This window comes from Trachypithecus francoisi, unplaced genomic scaffold, assembly GCF_009764315.1.
Source record: "Trachypithecus francoisi isolate TF-2019V2 unplaced genomic scaffold, Tfra_2.0 Lachesis_group8, whole genome shotgun sequence".
NCBI lineage: Eukaryota > Metazoa > Chordata > Mammalia > Primates > Cercopithecidae > Trachypithecus > Trachypithecus francoisi.
The window spans coordinates 95,402,616-95,424,826 of record NW_022681473.1 but is presented as its reverse complement, the minus strand read 5'-3'; the positions used below and the strand labels follow the sequence as shown (position 1 = coordinate 95,424,826).

General features: G+C 35.8%; 1 non-coding gene across 1 annotated transcript; it reads left to right on the top strand.

Moving 5' to 3' along the window:
* Window positions 1-1,418: 1,418 nt before the first annotated feature.
* LOC117081799 lies at window positions 1,419-1,525 on the top strand. The gene has a single exon (XR_004436283.1). It is a non-coding gene; the product is annotated as a U6 spliceosomal RNA (small nuclear RNA).
* The last annotated feature ends 20,686 nt before the right edge of the window (window positions 1,526-22,211 follow it).

Here is a 22,211-nt window from a genome sequence, read left to right as displayed (position 1 = left end):
ACTGTAAATCATGCATTCATCAAGCCTTTTGTAGGCACCATCTGTGACAGTCCCTGAGATAAGTGCTAGAGATACAACTGTGAGCATGTCAGCATCCATGATTTAAATGACTTTATAGACTATCACAGAGTAAAAGTAAAAAAAGAAAAGAAAATATTTCTGAATCCATTCTTGAGACAATATATGTGATGGCAGTGATTTATATATAAAAGGACAGATTATTTCTTTTCAATAAGTCTATAAATGACTTAAAAAGAATGATATGGTGTTAATCATATAGTCGTCGTGGTGCCCCCATGACAGGGGCATGAATAATTAAAAATATATGTATTATTTTTTGCTCTCAAAGAGAGAAAATTGGTCATGGGGGAGGAAAACAATTCCTAGGCATTACAATAATTTGTGTTCTCCACAAAGAGTAACAGTACCTAAAAATATATTAACTATGTCTTTGGAATTAAAATTTCATTTGCAAGTGGGGGTGATTAAGAAAAATATGTTTTTAAATCTCCTTAGGAGGGAAATACGAACAAATGTTGAGAAACACTGGCTAACCTCTTTTGATGTTTGATCTATTACCAGTATCTTTATTGGATTATTGGAACTAAACAAAGTTATTGCAAGTAGCATGGAATATATTTATGATTCCCCTGATTAGAAAGAAATGCACTTTAATATCATAAAAATAGATCATCTAAATTATCCCAAGTATTTTCTTCAGGAGGAGGGACTTCTTTTGTAACATTTATTTTTTAGATCTGGTAATGATTTTATTTTGTTCTGTGTACAAAAATCAGCGAGTGTTAAAGCTGTGAAACATTTCTTTCCCATTTTTCAGGTTCTGTGCACTCAGCACATACACTGTATAGACGTTATTCTCCCCATCAGATTTGCCAGCTTGAATGTCTGTCTTTATTCTCAATATGCTTTTCTATTCTCACGTTGTCAACTTGCACCTGATCTTTTAAAACCCTTATTAATAATGATTGTAGTCTATAAAATAAAAGATGCTCCACAATAGAAAAGATTGATGATATTAATATACAAAATATTCTTTACATATTGAACACAGTCAATAAATTAAGAATTACCTCAAAAATTATCAATCTCCCTTCACTTAATGTGTCCAAGTTGAGCTAAGCAGATCCTGGACACTCTCTCTGTATTTCTTTTTCACAATAATATTACAAGGACTTAATAGAATGTCTGTAAAAATTATAAGATCTTAATGCAGGTGGCGAATGAATTCAGATGTTCTTTATTTCCAATCAAAACTTCTTAAGAAAGTAAACGGTGAATGCTTTTATCAAATTAGTCTTTCCCCTTATTCATGGTTTCACTTTCTGCAGTTTCAGTTACTTGTAGTCAATTGTGGTCCAAAAATATTAAATAGAAAATTCCATAAAGAAATAATTAATTTGCTCGCTTCGGCAGCACATATACTAAAATTGGAACGATACAGAGAAGATTAGCATGGCCCCTGCGCAAGGATGACACGCAAATTCGTGAAGCGTTCCATATTAAAAAAAAAAAAGAAATAATTAATACATTTTAAATTGTGTTTGTTCTAAACAGGATGCACCATTCCACTTCATCCTGTCTTCATCACAAGAAGAACAGTGAGTAAAGTACAATAAGATATTTAGAGAAAGAGCAATATCTCATTTATGAAACTTCTATTACAGTATATTGCTATCACTGTTTTATTTTAGGTTATTGTTTTTAGTCTCTTACTGTGCCTAATTTATAAATTAAACTTTGTCATTTATACATCTATATATATATAAAGCATAGTTTATGTAGAGATTTGTACTATCTGCAGTTTCAGGCATCCACTGGGAGTCTCAGAAAATATTTTCCTTGGATAAGGAAGAACAACAGTGACTTAAAGTCATTACCCTCTGTTTATTTAACTGGCTGTATCTGGGAGACTAAAAGATGAGAATTTGGGGCAGCAAATCTCAAGCATTAAAAAAACTTTCTATTTATAAAAAAATATAGCTTACAAAGGTTCTGATTATACAATATTGCCATCCGAGGCAGAAGCTTAATTTCGGTGCCCCTTTACTTGCCTAATTTTTCATTCAGGGTTTTGTGTACTATTTATTGAAGAAGATTCCCTAATTTGCATATAATTCATTTCCCTGGAAAACCTGGATTAGTTCCACCCAGATGGCAGTAGTGACCGACTCTCAGCTCACTAGTGTTTCATGGCTCAGTCTTAGGGAAATTTCAGCCTACTTGACACAATTGCCAAATCGATCTTTTCTCTTGCCTTTCTCTCAAAAATCCATCCCACAGGCTCCTGCCAGATAAAACTTCCTAATGTCTTTTTCTGCTTCTACCACTTTTTTTCTCAGACATGTTTAATTCTTTCAATGGCCCATAAAATTAAGTTCTTGCGGGGTGGCTCATGTCTGTAATCCCAGCACTTTGGGAGGCTAAGGTGGGTGGATCAAGAGGTCAGGAGATGGAGACCATCCTGGCTAACACGGTGAAACCCTGTCTCTACTAAAAATACAAAAAAATTAGCTGGGCGTGGTGGCGGGCGCCTGTAGTCCCAGCTACCCGGGAGGCTGAGGCAGGAAAAGGACGTGAACCCGGGAGGCAGAGCTTGAAGTGAGCCGAGATCGCACCACTGCACTCCAGCCAGGGCGACAGAGGGAAACTCCCTCCCAAAAAAAAAAAAGAAGTTCTTACTCTGACTTTCAATGTCACCTACCAAATGGCTGCAGTCTTCCTTCATTTATCTTCCTGCTAATCCACTTTATATAGCCTACTGTATTAATCAGGGTCCTCTACAGGGACACAACTAATAGGATAGGTGTATATATGAAGGGAAATTTATTAAGGTGTATTAACTCACACCATCACAAGGTGAAGTACCACAATAGGTCGTCTGCAAGCTGAGGAGAAGGGAAGCCAGTCCGAGTTTCAGAATCTCAAAAGTAAGGAACCCGACAGTGTAGCCTTCAGTCTGGGGCTGAAGGCTCACGAGCCCCTGGCAAACCACTGTTTTAAGTCTAAGAGTCCAAAAGCTGAAGAACTTGGAGTCTCATGTTCAAGGGCAGGAAGCATCTAACACGGCGGAAAGGTGAAGACGGGAAGACTCAGCAGGTCAAATCCTTCCAGGTTCTTCGGCCTGCTTTATTCTAGCCACGCTGGCAGCTGATTAGATGGAGTCCACCCAGATTGAGGGTGAGTCTGCCTCTCTCAGTTCACTGACTCAGATGTTAATCTCCTTTGGCAGCATCCTCACAGATGCACCCAGGAACAGCACTTTGCATCCTTCTATCCCATCAAGTTGACACTTAAACATCACACCTATTAACTGAGTTACTCTTTCTCCCCAGTGTGGTACTTACATCGATGAATTTTGTTTTGTTTTGTTTTGTTTTCTTGAAATACTTTCTAGGATGGCTCTAGATAGACCTGAAGGCATATTCTGGGCTGCCCAACAAGGACAGGGGCTGATAAAAGCACGTGGATTTCCAGCTGCCCCACGATTCAGCACTGTTAGCCTGCTTCAAAGTAACTCTGTGGCAGCCGGCACCACGTTTGCCCATGATGGCTTCATTTTTCTCTTGGTTGGCATGCTCATCTCAGATTTTTTGATTCTGGTTATGGGACAAGAAGTTAAGCATCGGGTCTCTAATACAGTCTGCATTCATGTCATTAAACAGATGATCATAAAATTCAAATAATTTCAAGAGATTGACACAGATTTTTTTTACTCAAGAATTCAAATTTGAGTGCAAAAGATGTTTATCTGATTTAACTATATGGATTATTATTCTGTTTTGCAAAGAGATTACAACTGGGAAAAGATAATGAAGTGTTAACTGAAGAAAAGTATTTCCTATGGATGTATACATTTGGTTAAATGTGAAACTTAAGGCATTGTAATATATGTTTCTTATATGGTGTTTGGAGTTCCCAAGGACTGAAATATATCAATTTTATTCAGACTTTCTTTGCCTTCCTTTAGGTTACCCCGGGATCAAAAAACAAATACTAAAAATCAAGCGCTTCTAATAGTAGCAATGGCCTCCATGTTTCCAAATCTGTCTGTAAAATCCTTCCAACACCCTTGTGCTCATGTCAACATGTTTGACATGTAGGATTTCCTTAGTCCCCACCCATATGCCACCTTTTGCTCCTTTGGTCTACACTTCTGCTATCTCATTTTCCCTTTACATTTAGTATTTCTAAAATATTATCCATCAAATTAGCTTTTATGTTATTTGAAGACAGTACCAAACCAACATTTTGTTCAACATTGTGTACTCTGAAGATCTTCTAGATACAGGTTAAATATGTAAACAGATATTTACCATCTTTTCCTTTAAAATATGCTTCTGATGAGACCTTTCTCCAAAAGTGTCTGCTCATCTCTCATTTTGTTATATTGATTTTAGAGCAGTTAAATGACTTCTTTATTTCCCAAGTCTCCACATTCTTCAGGGAATTAGATGTTGTATTTCTTATCCTTCATGTCATAGGCAGCTACTTCCTTTGATCACCTTCCATTTGTTAGTGTCCACAATGCCATAATTTCTTTGAGGTACTTTTCCAGACTGAGGTGCATGCACACACACATACACACACACACATATATGTATATACACACACATATATTGATGAGTGTTTGTATATATTGCAAAGAATTCTAAGTACTTTGTAATGGTTTCCTGTTTTGTGTATTACTAAAACTTGGTATTGCTATTTTCTATGTATCTTATTCTTCCTCTCTAGATTGTTCAATTGCTCCTTTTCTTGCCTGAATCTCAATGTTTGCTCCCACTTTAGTTGTCTACCAGTATTTCTAAGCTATTTTGTCTCCCTGTTGTGACATCACAGTCAACAGTGGTGTCAGAAAGAGAGTTTCCAATCTGTTATCATCTGTGAATATCATTAGTGTGGTTTTACTCATACCCTCTTTTAGCTCACTAATGAAGATGCTGGGTAGATTGCACCATCATCAGTTGTCTAGAGACAACACAGAGTAAGTTGTCATTTTCCTTTATCTTTCATTTTTGATCCTTTAATTATATCATGGCTTATTTACAAGCTTATATCTAAATTTAAGAAGCTGTCATCCTTGGAGTGGATATAAATACATTAATACATAATTTTAAAATTCATTAACCAAATTGTCTTATGTATGTAATAGGATTTTCTCTTCATGATCCAATGATCATTTTTTTTTTTTTTTAATGATATTAGTCAAACTTGAGGGGTTGTTTGCCTGAATTCATTATGTTGTTTGCATAGCATGTGAATTTCATGGGCATAGCAATCACACAGGCAAAATGTCATGTTTGTGTTTCTGCCCATGGGATGAATGGCGGTGCTCACGAGACACTGTTCTTTACACTCTGTATCTTCACCATCCCATTCCTTTTTCTCTATCTGATCCTCTTTCCTTCGCATTTGCCAAATTCTTTTCTACTTGGTGCTCATATAACTTCTCCATTTCCCCTAGACAATTATTGGTACTTCTTTATTTCAATTTGCCCTGTATTCCAGCTATAACTCTATGATCACACTTGTCATGTAATAGTGTACCTCTTTTTATTTACATATCTATCATTGCTCTAGGCTATGAACATATGGAGGGCAGAAATCTTGTCACATTTGTCTTTATTCCTTAATGTTTAGCATAAAGCAGGCACTCAGTAAATGTTTGCCAACGAGTGAATTAACAGCTTGTTAGGGGACATCAATAAAAGCCTTAATTTGAATATATAAACTTTTTATAAGCAATTTACATTGAAATGGGCCTTCTCCAAATTTGTACTATTCAGTTAACACTTTACTTGAAAATGCCAAGTTACCTTCTCTTCTTTACATAGTTTCAGTGCAGTTAATATTGTTCATAAAAGAGCAAGTGATGCATAGTCAATTACTGTTATTATTTTGACCACAGAAGCTCTTAGGAAACTGTTATTTCTTTATAAGGACAAATGTCAAGGAAATGAGCCTTATCAGCCTTTTTTTTTTTGGTGGAGTCTCGTTTTGTCACCAGGCTGGAGTGGAGTGGTGTTATCTCAGCTCACTGCAACTTCCACCTCCTGGGTACAAGTGATTCTCCTGCCTCAGCCTCCTGAGTAGCTGAGACTACAGGTGCATGCCACCATGCCCAGCTAATTTTTTTGTGTTTTTAGTAGAGACAGGGTTTCACCATGTTGGCCAGGATGGTCTCGATTTGTTGACCTCGTGATTCACCCACTTCAGCCTCCCAAAGTGCTGTGATTACAGGCATGAGCCACCGCTCAAGAACTTGATAAGGCCTGGCCTTATCAGCATATTTAAAAAACTTCTTGTACATTCTGTTTTCATTAAAATGTTATACTAATCTCCTTTACAGTATAGATTTATAACATTTAAATCTATAGCTATTGTATTGATATTTAGTTGATGAATTTTGGGTATTTTTATGATCAGTTTCTAATACAAATTAAATTATAGAGTTTTCTAATATATTAAATTATATTTAGTACATAATACTCTATAGTGTGTATTAATGGGGCTCAAAATGTATTTTAACACAAAGTTAAAAAGAATGATTTTTTTAGTTAATTGGAAATGACTAAGATTTTTCTAACCTTGTGTATTCTACATGCTTTGCTTATGTTAATTTACAGGTTGGCATTGTTTTATATACTAGGTGCATTCCTAAAGGAAATAAAGGAGGAAAAACATGATTGACATTACTCCTCTAAACTGGGCATCATGATGATTCCCTGAGGGCAGAGATTTTGATAAACTTGACTTGAATCTTCAATTTTATGGATCATGGAAAATCTCTATAGTTACTACTCATGTAACTTTACTGAGAATTAAAGGACTATGAGAAAATAATAGCAAGTTGAGGGTTGCTTGAAAAACGACACACTCCATAAATTAGATCTTAAAATTACACCTCCACCCTGGCCCCCTGCCAACTACCATTAAGACAACTGCAATTAAAAATCTAAGTTAAAACTGTATGGTCTCAACTTTGAAAACTCATCTTCAAGTCAATTCTACTAGCCTCCCCTTCTCATCAGATGACTCTGTTGGAGCCAAAACCCCTTCAACACTGTCACAACATAGGGTCTGTTCTTTCCTATGGTACTGAGATTCCCTTTTCTTTCTAGCTTGCTTTGTTTTCTCCTTGCTATTTGAAGCAGCAATATTCTGACTTCTTTTGTGGTAAGGGTGCCTGAGATTTGTCTTAGTCAGATATGATAAGACACACAGACACAGAAATGACTGTCATGAAGGAAGAAGTTTTCATACTCATAGATTCTTAGAAACAGGCACAGCACATCATGCAGGGTAACATGGAGAAGTACCAGAGTTGGTCAAGAGGCGAAGCAAATGAGAGGAAAGTGGGCTAGAGCCTTTATTGTGTTTTCTATGGGAAGGAAGGGGCAAGGTAGGGTAAGCAGGTTTAGGATTGGTTAGTTAGAATAATTTCCATGGGCACTGGGATATAGGAACTGTTCCTAGTGGTCTGATTTCTGGCCTGGGGGTGATTAAGGCAGGTGGAGAGTGGGCCATAGTGTAAGCATACTATGAGTCTGATAAAGAAAGTGGTTGGGGATATAGGCTCTGAATTGATTGGTTTGCATATGAAAAGTGCACTTGTAAGCAAGTCTTTTGCTATATCTAGCACTTAGCTAACCCTGGAAGGGGCAGTCTTTTCAGGGTCAGAAAGGCCCCAGGATATCAAAGTACTAAATACAGAAACTAGAAAATGTGCTTATTACATCTTTTCTTGTCCAGTGTGATGCTATCTGGTCATATCTTCTATTAAGAGCATTTAAAAATTGATTTTTTTAAATCAACACATCTATTATTTCATGAAGTAATGCATGCCAATTTTGCTGTACATGATGATTAGTAGTCTTTTGTGGGTTTATATTTTATTTTAGTAAATATCTGTAACCTCTGTAAATGCTCTATATCTCCTGCCTACCACCTCATTTCAAGGTTGCAATGAAGCAAGTTTATATACATGTAATGTATGCACATGATATATACACAGAAAATATTGTTACTCAGTAGGCACAAAGAGAGTCATGTAATCTGCTTTGTAATTTTAAAGAAGTCTCAACTCTTTGTCGTTTTGAGCACTTTAATAATACCTTCTATGAAAAGTTGACCATAGGAAAATAAACAAAGTCCTAAAGGTAAGTTGTAGTAACAATATAGAGGATTTCAGAACAAAAGAATCAATTGGGTTAATGGCCAGGCACAGAACTCTTTATGAATCAACTTTCAAGTGCCTCTCTGATATTGGAGTTTCTGTCTCCTGGTGCCCTGTTTACTCAAGAACAATTGAATTTTCTGTACAATATTCATCCTACCTATTCCTCATAGCTTGAATGCCAATATCTCATCAAGAAAAAACATTTCCAACATCAACTGCAATAGTTAATAAACCATGCATTTCTGATCTAAGAAAAACATAGCTACATCTCCAAGGCATGCCTCTGGAGTGTGGAGGCAGATAACAATCAGTGAAATAGGAATTCTCAATTATGTGCACTGACCACTCCTAGGTTGTAGATTGGAACTAACACATTCACACACATATGATATTACACTCAATGCTTTGAAGGAATTACAGACTACAAAACAGCTTCCCCAGTGAACTTCTAGCATCAGCAGCTAATTCGTTTACTGTCTTGGTATGTTATCCCATGGGATTACAATTTGTGTGCTCAATATGCGTAAATCTTAAAAGGAGGATGGGGATTTCAATGGGTCTGGAAGCAATAGGTGGAACAGTCTTTGTGGAGTAAAAATAAATGAAATTTATAAAATAAAAGTAACACTTGCCAAGTAAACAAGATGGGGAGACGTACAAATTGAAGTAGGAGTTAGGGTTCAGAGTAACAGATTAAAATGAAATCTGAGTTAAATAAAATTCATTTATATTTGTGGTTTTCTTTGACAACAATTATTCAGTGAATTGAAAGCACAGTTTGCTTCCTCCCCGGATCTTCTGCTTACAAACTGTTTTGGGACATTTCTACAAATATCAATTTTCTTATCAAAAGAGATATAATAATCTATGTATCATGGTGTTACTGGTAGGATAAAAAGTGTCAAGTATGGGACCTAGGAATCTGTAATTTTAATATGTTTCCCAGGTCATTTTGGTGCATGCTAAAATTTGAGGGTCCTGAGAGCAAGGGAAAAAAAATGCAGTTTTATTTGCAGACCAGGCTACATAGGAAATCTGAGGTATTGAACAGTTGCAAACGCTCCACCTTTTCCAGCCGCAAGGCTGTGTTTTTGGAAGGAATCATGCTGTTAGAGTATTGCTTTAAAACATTTAATAGAAAAAGTATTACTGCTACCCAGGGATAAGATTCTCTGGGAACACATGTCTGTGTTCTGGTAGGCCTCCCACAGGGGAAACACTGACATTTTCTGATAAGTAAAGAAAGATTGGGAAAGACCTTATAACCTGTACCCTTCGGTCAGCCAACATTCTCCCTGCCAATTCCTGATACATTATTTTTGCATTAATTCACACTGAAACTTCAGTTATCTTTTCACAAGAGAAAAAGAAAACTTAAAAAGACACAGCAGGTGTATTGTATTATTTTTCTTTGCTTTATTATGTTTGATAAATAACTTGACATTTTGTTGGCCTATTATTATTTTTATTTATATAAACCAGGACAGTTACTGAGTAAAAATGGTCTTAGTCGGGTTAAAAAAATGTGTTCACAAATATATACATGTTTTACTATATATATATGTCCATAGAGGATAGATATAGATGCAGACTACATATACATCTCTCTATGTGTGTATATACATAAACTCATCTATACAGCAAACATTGTATATAAACACACACATATATATTCTTTCACAACACGTAATTGTTTATTTTACTTTGCTTGTGATGAAGTGTCAAGAAGCTAAATATTCGGCAGGGCATGGTGTCTCACACCTGTAATCCCATCACTTTGGGAGGCCAAGCAGGCAGATCACGAGGTCAAGAGATTGAGACCATCCTGGCCAACATGGTGAAACTCCCTCTATACTAAAAATACAAAAATTAGCTGGGCATGGTGGTGGACACCTGTAATCCCAGCTCCTTGGGAGGCTGAGGCAGGAGAATCGCTTGAACCTGGGAGGCGGAGGTTGCAGTGAGTCGAGATCGCACCACTACACTCAAACCTGGCGACAGAGAGTGAGATTTCGTAAAAAACAAAAAACAAAAAACTATATATTCTACTACCTATGAACAGGTTAACTAGCTCAGGCCAGGAGTACCAATAAGAGAGGTAGACCAGAAGTATTAGACTTACCTATTAGATCTCTCAAGTCTCAAAAATAATACTTCTAAATTCAGTACTTATAAAGTAGTACTAGTACCCACTCTACTGAACAGAGTTTTTTTTAAAAAAAAATAAATTTAGATAACTTGCATAAAATAACTCTGTAAAAAGAAAAAAATACATTTTTTAAATGTTTGTTATTAACTATACCCATTTTTTACATTCTATAAGTATCTTTAGAAATTTTTGTTTTCAGTCTGATTACTCCTCAACCACCTCTGATAATGTAGGCTATGAGAAGGCTCAATAGATGTGTATGTCTCAATAGATGTGTATTCCACACATACTGGTATAGTTGAACTAAGCCAAAAGAAAGAGGAAACTGTGTCTTTAAAACCAAAGTTTGTTTTATAATCAAATGGGAGACAATATATTATCTGGTGTCTGACTAAAATATTCTTAATCCCTGTATCATAGTGAAGAAGTATGGCTGACTTTACCTCATCTAGTAATTTTATACTGAATTAGCAGATATTCTGCTCAACAGTGTAAAAGCCACTACAGATATTGATTTAAGCTTCTAATGAATAGAACAAATGGAAGCTGTAAACTATTTTTCTTTGAAATTTCTCTAAGCTACCTAATAATTAAATGTACCCCAGATTTCTTTTTCTATAGGATTCTAAATACATGTGTTTGAAGACTTCTTAATTATTTCCCCACATTTTAAAAATTTTTTATTCTTATGTTTGCACTGAATAGTTAGAAATCTAATCAAACAGTTGATGGCATTTACAGCAGTGTAACACTGACTGTGGTACTTAGAAGCTTGGAGTCACAAGATCACACCTACACAAAGCAAACTTTTTTCTCTCATTATGTTTATTACCACCAGGTGATTAGTGATTCACTGAGTTAAGCTTTTCCTATGTAAACCTTAAAGAGAAAAGTGAAAAAGAATTATTTGAATGTAGTTTAAAAATTAAAGGTATATATTAAATATAAAGATAAATATGAGTATGAATATTAACATTAAATTAATAGAGATGCATAATAGGGTTTCTGGTGCTGAAGAGACCATGATAAATAAGATAAATATTTCTTGCTGTCAGAGAGGCAAACTTCTAAAATGAAGGGTGACAAACAAGATTATTAAATACATAAATTTAACAATATCATGTCAGATTGTGAAAAAGATTACAAAGCAAACAGTCAAGGTGATATGATAGGTGTATTGGAAATCAGGGGTCATTGGGTGGCACTTGACATATTCAGCAGGGGAAGGTGTTTTTGAGGAAGTAAACTGGAGTTAAGAACAAAGGGTGAGAAAGGGCCAGCCATGTGAAGAGTTGGAGAAAAGCTTTCAATGTAGAGGGAACACTACGTGTGAAGAACTTGAGGTGGGGAAGAGTTTAGGTTTTTCAAGACCAGAAAGAAAATGAGTTTGCCTAGAGTCGATTGAGCCTGAGGAGAATCATACAAGATGCATTAGGAGAAGTAGGCATGGACAACATTGCAAAACGTGTCATTAAAAACAGTATCAAACTCCTAAGTATACATTTAGTGTTTATTCCATCAAAAATCACAACTGACATTTTTTATTTGTAAAATTAGAGTATATTTATCATTTTGCATTAAGTAGAATTATTTATCTTGTTCTAGCAGATATTTGTTGTGCACTTACTATGTGCTAGACACTGTTTCATGTTCCAGGACTAGAATAATAAACTACAGAGACAGCAGCCTGCCCTCCTGGAACTTGCCTTTAATTCTCTTTCCTTGTTTATAGTGTTTTGAGTGCCAAAAGATGACAGCAGTAGCTTCCAGGTTTCTCATTGCAGCTCTGTCCTGTTCCTGGTTCTAATTTTGCTGACAAAAGCCTCATGTGGATTTCAGTAATCCTAGAAATTAACAGCTTCTGTACCCTCATAGGGAAAAAAAAAAAAAAGCTTTCCTCTAGTGAAGTCAATTTTTGATTTTATAAGAACATAATTTCTTGCTTTCTAAGAGACGACAGAAAATGATAGAATATGAAGCTATCAATTGAGCTAACATCTGAAAAGGGATTACTTATGATGATAGCTATCCCCCAAAGTGGACTTCCATTCTCTTTGTAGAGGGGAAGGCATTCATTAATTCCTTGGTGTTACTTAATACGAATGTTTATATGATGCAGAATAAGAATGACTCAGACTTCTTAAATAATCCAACATTTTCTACCTCCTAAATAAATTGAAAAAAAAAGGTCAGAAAATAGTTGTAAAATATAGACATGGTAGTTTATAACATTAGAGCCCTGTCTATAGACACCTCTCACTGAACGAATTTTTTAAATGACATTTTTAACTCCACCATTGTATTTACATACTACTAGAAGTCTCAAATTGAGCTAATGTGAACAATAATATTTCAATTGTAAAACCAGTCTGATGAACAGGTGTGTTGTGAAAATTCGAAAGGGCTACAGATTGAGAAGTTTTCTTTTTTATTGTTGTTTTGGTTTATTTTTGATTGACACATAATAATTTTACATATGTAAAAATTGCAATGATCAAAGTTATAAATAATATATAGTATATTACAAAATAGCTAGAAGAGTATTTTGAATGTTCTCACTGCAAAGAAATAATAAATATTTGTGATGATGAATATGCTAATTATACTAATTTGATTATACATTATATACATGTATGAAGACATTATTTTCAAGAGTTCACAGAACTAAAACTCTGGGAGTGCAAGAAAAATGACTTGAGAAATGATAATTACAGGATGACAGTTGACAATTTAAATAGCTATAAATAAATAAGCACAAAAATGAAATTATAATGGGCTTCATGGGTAAAACAGTAAAGTGCTATGACCTTTATGCAGGAAATGTAAAACTTTACTGAGAGGTTTTCTTTAAAGTACATCACTTTAACTGCCCTAAAAGAGTTTAAGCAAGTTCTGTTATTTTGTTTATAGTTCTAGGTGTAAAGTGAAATAACTTTGATTTAGAGAGTCTGTACTGGAAGAATTTTCATATATATGAAATTTAACTTTGGAAAAGTCAACATGATGCACAAAATGGCTCCAAGTGTAACTCATAGGAGGAATTTCTCAAATAACTTTAAGTATGACTTGTATGTATCATATATATATGTTTCATAATAGTTTTCATTTTGTTTGTTTCTTCATTCCCTGTGGTTATAAAGGGAGATATGAGGTCACAGTGGGTCAAGAGTTTTATAGATGATTTGACAACAACTGTTCAATACTAGGAAAATAAAGAGAAGTTGAAATCATACATGTATTCATAATTAAAGTCATACTTCAGCAAGCTGGCTTTAAATATACATTATGTAATTCTTTTAAATCAGACCCTCTGAATCCATGACTGCCATGTCTTCATGAAGCTGTCCTTCCTCAATTCCCATCTGTTTTAAGGGTTCCACCTATGTTCTTCCTTAGCACCCTCAGTATTTACTCTATTTACAAATTTGTCTTGCTGAATTATGGCAAAATAAATAAGGCAAACAATTCTTGAGGTCTTATTATGTTCTAGTGCTGGGCTAAGTAAAATACTATACTCTACCATATTATTAAATCCCTAAGACAAACAAATATCTGGGTTAGATTTTATTATCTCCATTGTAGACCAAATGAAACCTTCTTTGAGAAATTAAGAATCTTGTGCAAAGTCACACAGCTAGGAAATTCTGGAAATGGGATTAAACATGGAATTAAATCCCATGTCGGATCCATTTTACTTTAAAACCTCCTACTTCTATTTTTCTGTCTACTTTCCTATTATATTGCATATTTTTATGAGGTCGAAGGACTTAGACTTTTATCACAGAAATTTCAGCCACTGTCCCTGAAACATGAAAAAAAAAAAAAAAGCATAAAGACCAGCAATTAGAATTTTAAAAAATCTATTCCAGTGATTCTGCACTCTTAGAAATAAACGACACCTTCCTTGCAGTCTTATATTCAAGGAAGCTAATTTTCCTTATCTATTTGAATACTAAAGACACTAATATGCCACAGTGAACATAAGAATGCCACAGACTTTAGCGTTAGAGTCCGTTATTCACAGAGGATAAGCAGAATTAAAGTCTGGTTAACAAAAGGAGTTATATTCCTGAATGCTTGTAATGTAAATCTATGTGGTTGAGTTGCCTTTACAAGAAGCAAGAAACAAGTAGGTAGCTCCACAGGCAGTTGGTACATGCCCTTGGGTGTTTTAACCTAACTCTTCAGCTAACCTCTTGGATTACACTATTTTAAACAGAGCAAAGAAGCCAAAGAAGCGAGAACCATACCTTTTGAAGAAATAATTGCTATCTAGGCTATACATGCTTGGACTGCATTCATTCAGGCTTTGTGGAACCTTTATTTGTGCATATTTTAGCAAGTTGATCAACTTTCTGTGATTTATTGTTTTCACTTACTGAATGGGGATAGAGTAATAACTATGGTCATTTTAGAAGTTTATCTGCATTAAATAAATTTGCTACCAACACTATAAGGTAGCAACTAATTATTTTTCTCATTTTACAAATGAAAAAAGAGGTACAGTGAAATAAAGTAGTATTGAATGTGACAGAGCTCATAAACAATGGAGCTTGGAACCAATGCCAGTTTACTAGACAAGGCATGCACAGATAGCCACCATAATTACGCTATTTCAAAGGTTTCTGTGGAATAAAAAAGTAGTTTCCAGAAAATATTGATGTCTCGCTTCCATCCCCTGTGCATTCTGTTTCATTGGTATGAAGTGCAACTCAGGCTTTGGGATTTTTCAAAGCTCCCCAGGTGATTTTAAGGTTCAAAGTTGGAAGCCAATGATATAAAGACTTTAGCAGAGAGCATGACACACAAAGTGAAGGTGATAAATACCATCTCTATTAATACTCCTATTATTATTAATGATATCATTAGAAACTGGTATGAAAGCAAAACAGGTGAATTATTTTTTAAATGACAAAATGTAAGGCAAGGGCAAAACAAAATAAAACAACAAATTACGTGGTATGTGGCCAACATGTTTTCCTGTTAAAAAGCTAAATTTTAAAATTGCTTTTTGTAAAAGATAAACTAAAAGAAAAGTGGATGCTCACAAAACAAACCAATGAAACAGTAATAGACCTGAAACTTGGCTTTTAGTTGTATTCTGTTTTCTGGTTTGAGTCAGAGAAAATCCACTTTGGAACTTCCCATTTAGCTGGCTGTTTTCTGGTTTTAGTTGTATTCTGTTTTCTGGTTTGAGTCAGAGAAAATCCACTTTGGAGCTTCCCATTTAGCTGGCTATACAGGGACAAAGCCTAAAATATTTATCAGGAATACAATCATTTCTCTCATGGTTCATATTTTTCATAAGCCTTGGAAGTTTTCTATAGTGATTACTGACTCATTTATAGCTTTGCACAGAAGAAAATTTGCATTTAAGGAGCTCAGGCAATATTCAGCAGTTTCCTATCCTTATAACTGTCTGTAATATTTCTAAACTGTTCCACTGTGTCCAGAATTGGTTCCTTCTGGTGGGTTCTCGGTCTCACTGACTTCAAGAATGAAGCCGCAGACCCTCACAATGAGTGTCACAGTTCTTAAAGATGGTGTGCCTGGAGTTTGTTCCTTCAGATGTTCATGGTCTCACTGACTTCAGGAGTGAAGCTGCAGACCTTCACGGTGAGTGTGACAGCTCATAAAGATAGTGTAGTCCCAAAGAGTAAGCAGCAGCAAGATTTATCACAAAAGGTGAAAGAACAAAGCTTCCACAGCATAGAAGTGGACACGAAGGGGTTGCCACTGTTGGCTCGGGTGGCCTGCTTTTATTCCGTTATTTGGCCCCACCCACATCCTGCTGATTGGTCCATTTTACAGAGAGCTGATTGGTCCATTTTTACAGTGCTGATTGGTGTGTTTACAAACGTTTAGCTAGACAGAAAAGTTCTCCCAGTCCTTACCCGATTAGCTAGACACAGAGTGTTGATTGGTGTGTTTACAAACCTTTAGCTAGACACACAGTGTGGACTGGTGCATTTACAATCCTTTAGCTAGACAGAGAAGTTCTCCAAGTCCCCCACGCGACCCAGGAAGTCCAGCTGGCTTCACCTCTCACCTGTAGAAAAGTATATAGATTTTATTTGATCTCTCAATGTTTATTTCAGCCTTATGATTTTGTTGATAAGATTATAGATTAATAAAACCTAATGCTTACAATGAATATGCAACTGAGGTACTAGGCACAATTTCAAGTTACAGTGAATTTCTCTCTGTCTCTTAAGTTTTTCATCCTTCAGCTGTGGCTTGCTTTAGGCAAAGGACATGTGGTTACTAATTTTAGTTTGTCATTACTTGAGTTTCCTAAGGTCAGCTAGCTGTGGTGACTGGAAGGAAATGCATGGGTGCGTGAGTGTATTAGTCAGAACAAGGGAATTATTTTTACATCAATCAGCAGCCTTTGTTTACTTGTCCTAGGGATGACATAAAAATATTTTCATACAATCTATTAATTTTAACTTACTTTCACATTTAATGTTTGAAAACTCTGTACATAAAGTAAAAATAATATTGACAATTTTGACTCCGAAGAAAGAGTGAAAACATTAATATATTTTGTCCTTTTCCCTCTCTCTATGAGTCTCTATGACAGCTGAAAGGTATATCTAGCCTAATGCTGAAGCTACTGAATTTATTTTCAGGATATCTTAATACTGTCAGAATATATACAACTACAAAAATACAACTAACTCTATTATCATAAGTACCATGATTGACATTTCTGTCCGCAAAAATGTCCATAATGTATTAGACAGAGCAAATGTATAAATTTCCCATACAATTTTGTCATGAGCAATATATGACCTAAAAACTAGGTTTCTTCAATTTGTTACAGTAAATGGATTCTAGCAAATCAGAATTTTCAGAGCATGAATATAATCAATGTATGCTTAGCTATTCTGGTTTAGAAAAGTCAACTTAATTATTTCCAGCCATTTAGACATCTCTTAACAAGAGAGCATTTGGTTATTTAAACAGTATCACAATAAATTGTGAATATTATATTACCTGGAAATTATGTTTTTAATATCTGATTCTATACACACATATATAGAGTCAGATATACAACACAAGAGAATTAAATTTTCCATATGCAGAAGCAGCACATCAGTAGAAAAGCCAATGGTATTTTACTCTTTTACATGTTATGTACATGTTAAGAAAAATAACTTTCTCCTTTGGATTCATTGCTAAGACTTTGAACAGTGCTGCCAATTACTTTCAAATGTGAGAGAGGATATATATCTAGTTGGAATTCACCTGTAATTTAGCCTATAAAATGCAGACTTACAAATAAACATTAAATGTTGGTGTTTCCACCAGGCTGTAGTTTTTTAAACCATTAATTGACTTCCTAGTCACCAATGGATTTTTGTGATTTACAAAATTAAAAATAGACCAGGTGTGGTGGCTTATGCCTGAAATCCCAGCACTTTGGGAGGCCAAAGCAAATGGATTGCTTGAGGCCAGGAATTGGAGACCAGCCTGGACAACATAGTGAGATCCCATCTCTACAAAAAATCCAAAAATTAGCCCGGTGCTGTGGCTCATGCCTGTAGTCTCAGCTACTTCGGGAGATTGAGGTGGGAGGATTACTTGAGCCCTGGAGTTTGAGATTACAGTGAGCCATGATCTTGCCACAGCACTCCAGTCTGGGAGACAGAGTGAGACTCTGTCTCGATAATAAATGAATGAATGAATGAATGAACAAAAGAATAAAAATGTACAATGAATAAAGCAGTGGTATATTTTTCCTTATATGTCCTGTGCTTAACTACAGAGTCTGCTCTTTAATTTGCCAAGTTTGATCTATATTTATATTAAAATGAATTTTCTTTCTACCAAAGAAATCTAGCAGAACAATCTTTAAGAGACTCTACAAATTATGAAATAAGTTTTAGTCATTATTCTAAGAGTGACTTGCTATTTGACCTAGCAAGAACATTAGTAATTCTGGTAGAATCTTGTTCTGTCAATCTTCAAGAAGACATAGATGGCCCATTTGTCTTCATACTTTTCCCTGGCTCAAAGTACCTGGGGTCCATTCCTGAGAGCTGTCAGCCTATCTCACTTTCCTTTATATATACTATGCACTTAATCCCAGGCCATGTACTGATGATAACTGCTATGCTTGATGACCTCTACAGTGGGCAATTACCTAGTTGGAACCTCTTTCAATTCCCAAAAGCTCTCCTTGTTTTCTTAGTCATTCTAGTATTATCTCATGTCAGTGAATTAACTCCTTCAGGAACATGCATATAGGAACTGCCAACCAAAGAGAGGAATTTCACTAGGTACACAAAGAAAGGGGATATTAAAAGTGAAACAATCATATTGGATCAAGCACCTGAAACTTTTATTTTAAAGGTCACATAAGTGTTGAGGTAATTGGGGTAGTCTTGGAATGGCCAGGAAAGAAAATTAAGGCTACACAGAGAACCTTTCCAGAGTAGGAAGTACTTTGTAGGAGAGTTAGTTTTGTTCAAGTGTGGCATAAATTGGAAGCCACCTTCACCCCTTCATATTTAGCAAAATGGCTGTGCTTTTGGGATATTGGCTGAGCATGAGTGTGTCAAGCAAAAATGACACAAACTAACAAACTGAGAGACCAAGTATGAGAAAACATGGTGTACTGTACTGATATCTAGGTAAACCAAATCATTTTATCAATGTACAAGCATCAACAGAAAGTGTAGTGTCTGTTTTTAACAGATACATCAAGTAGCAGTGACTAAAACAATTGTCTCATTGTGGCCTCCAATCCACTCTTAACCCAATACAGCTGTGTCCCCCGCTCCATTCTCTTCCATCCCTATCTACACAGTGTGGAATCCTGGTCCACCATCACAACCATTTGCTTATCAATACCTCCAAATCCCTTTCTTTTTTCTACATCCACTGGAGTCACAGAGAATGGCTGTAGGTATATAATCTCACAAACGTGCTTGTGGTATCCACTTGAGTCTTTTTTTAAACTTTTTTGTTATTTTAATTGATGTATCATAATTATATATATTTGTTGGGTACAATGTAATGTTTTGTCTTGATATCTATACATGCAGTACAGAATAAACAAATCAAGCTAATTAACATATCTCTTACCTTTCTTGTCAATTTTTTGTGGCAAGACATTTGTATTTTAATATCTTGGTTACTTTGAAATACACAATACATTACTATTGTGAATTCAATGCTTCTTAACAATTCTACTATGTTTAGTGTGTTTACTTTCTCCCCTTTTGAAAACAACTGTTTTATACCTACTTTTCTTTCATCAAACCACTAGCATGGTCTCCTAATTCATTCTGGCCTGAAAACCTAACCTCACACTTCATTGATAAAATGGAAGTTAATGGAAACAAACAAACAACAACAACAACAACAAAAATGCTACCTCATCTTCTCCTCACCACAGCCTGCACTTCTATTAAGATGAGTGAAATGTTCATGCCCTATCATAAGTGTAGTCCCTATTCTTCGGTTCTTGGCTTCATTTTTTTCTATCTCCTGCACTTACCCTTAACATGCATTCTTTCCTTCTGCATTTCAACAAATACTGATCCACTCGATATTTTATGGTCACGTATGGACACATTCAGGAATTATTTGTCTTTAAAGTATTCCTCACATAACCTCATTTCACCTTTCAGCTCCTACTCAATGTCTCGTCTCCCTTAGAGAAAACTCTAGACTTTATATTCATTATCTTCATTTTTGTCCACATTGCCAAGTCTCACCACTCCACTAAAACATCCTTTTCAAGGTTTCCATGGTCATGGTGTTGCTTTATTAGCCATTGGCCACATCGATGTTCTTATACTTACCGAAATTTAGAATTTGAAACAACTGAATACTCACTCTTTCTTGAAATATTCTGTCTTAGCTATTGGAATCCCCTGCCGTTGTAACGTTTTCTTTTTCCTTTCTTCCTTTACCACCTCAAACTGTTTATTTGCTCTATGTAGTAAAGAATTAACCTTATACAGAGAAATATCTGGCCTTTGCCCTACATTACCTTAAGGTGGTCTGTAGGCCCTTGGAATATCCTGCCTTGATAAAAATGTCCTTATTTACCAGGGGGCCTTGGCCACTGGATAGTTTAAAAGTGTGATTTATAATGGAGGCTTTGAGCCCTAGAGGTATCTTCTCTGTCTCTAGAAAGGCTGGAAAGTGAAGGTCACCCATATTTGTAGTCAACCATGGAACCCTTCAGTAAAAATTTTGGATACTGAGGCTCAGGTGAGCTTCTGTGGTTGGTGAAGCTTCATACATATTGTCACATATTGATGTGAGGCAACTTTCAGTAAGTTCTATGAGTAGTTCTAGAGAATTATCAAGTATAATGGTGGTTTGGGGAATCTCCTAAACATTCAGGTGATATTAGAAGTAAGGGAGGTCTTTTGGGCTGTGCTCCTTCAAATTCTGCAGGCTTCTTCTCCTCTTTTTTGAATACCGGTGTGTTCTAGGGTTTGGTCCTAGACCCCTTTTCTCTAACTACAAACTCTCCCTATATGATTTCATGGAGTCCCGGATTTTCAAATGCTATCCCAAATCAATATTGCTAGATCCAAATTTTCCCAAGGAGTTCGGGATTTATAATCATTCTCATTTGTAACATGTATAATTTTATGATTATTAGCTGCTCAGTTTCACATGCCCCATAGAAAGGTCTTCACCACCCCTTCTCATCTTGTTTCTCTTTAGTCAGCGTTATCTTAGTTAGTAGCAACTACTTGTTCCAACTGGAACCTAAGACATATTCTTGATTCATTCTTTCAATTACCTCATGACGTAATGAGGTGAATTCAATATCGGGGTTGTATTTTAATTAGCACTGATAATTCAGTGAATATGCAAAGGTATGATCATTCTGTTGGTAAAGGTATGATCATCCTAAATGTTAAAATATTTTACTACCTCTAGACTAGTTTAAAAAACTCATTGCTTGAAGCAAGACTTTATTTATCCTTCACTTTCTGTCCCAGCCTCTCTGGTTGTATACTTAATTATTTTTCCAACTTCCTAGAATCCAGCGACTAAAGGGTTAATGCCTGTCTGGGGAATTTTAGGACTTTGTTCTGGCCATTCAGCCAGCTTCAGTTATGGTTGGTGGATGCTTGTGCTAGTTACATCAAAAACTTCTCCTCTTGAGCAATTCCCCTGATATCTCTTGGGGCTACTGAGGGTCGATTGTCTCACACTGGCATGTGCCAGTTCTCCACATCTCCCACCAGTTCGCTGTCGGTTTCCTGGGAAGGCCTTCTTTCCCAATATCTTCTTGATCTTGAACTCCAGGATGGGAGAAAGAGTGCCTAGTAGCCATGACGGTACTTCAACGTGCAAATGCCAAGTAATCATCCGGCACCCTTCAAATACAATATGCTTCTGGCCATTGTTCTCTTGGAATCACTGTTGCTTATGTGACTTCTTATGTGAATTAAAACCTTCACAGTACCTTTTTCCTATAAGTTTGTGGGAGAAACCTGGAGTCTATGTAGGTTGATCTAATTAGGACCACCAAGAGCAGTAGCAGGGCACTGGCCATTCTGCAATTGCTGTGGGTGCTCCCTAGAAAGTTGGGGGGCATGGACAAACACATGGAGTTGATAAATCAGTTTAAAGCTAGAGGAGCCCATAGTACAGATGTCTCTTTTAACCATTCTCATTGATGTTTTTTGCTGAGATATACTTCAAGTGTGAAAACATTCACCCTCTTAAAGTATATAACTTAAAGGTTATTAGTATATTCACGGTTACACATCCCTTACAACTATCAGATTCCAGGATATTTTCATCATCTCAAGAAAAAACAAAACAACAACAACAACAAAACCCATAACTACTGGCAGTCATTTCCCATTTTCCCCTCCC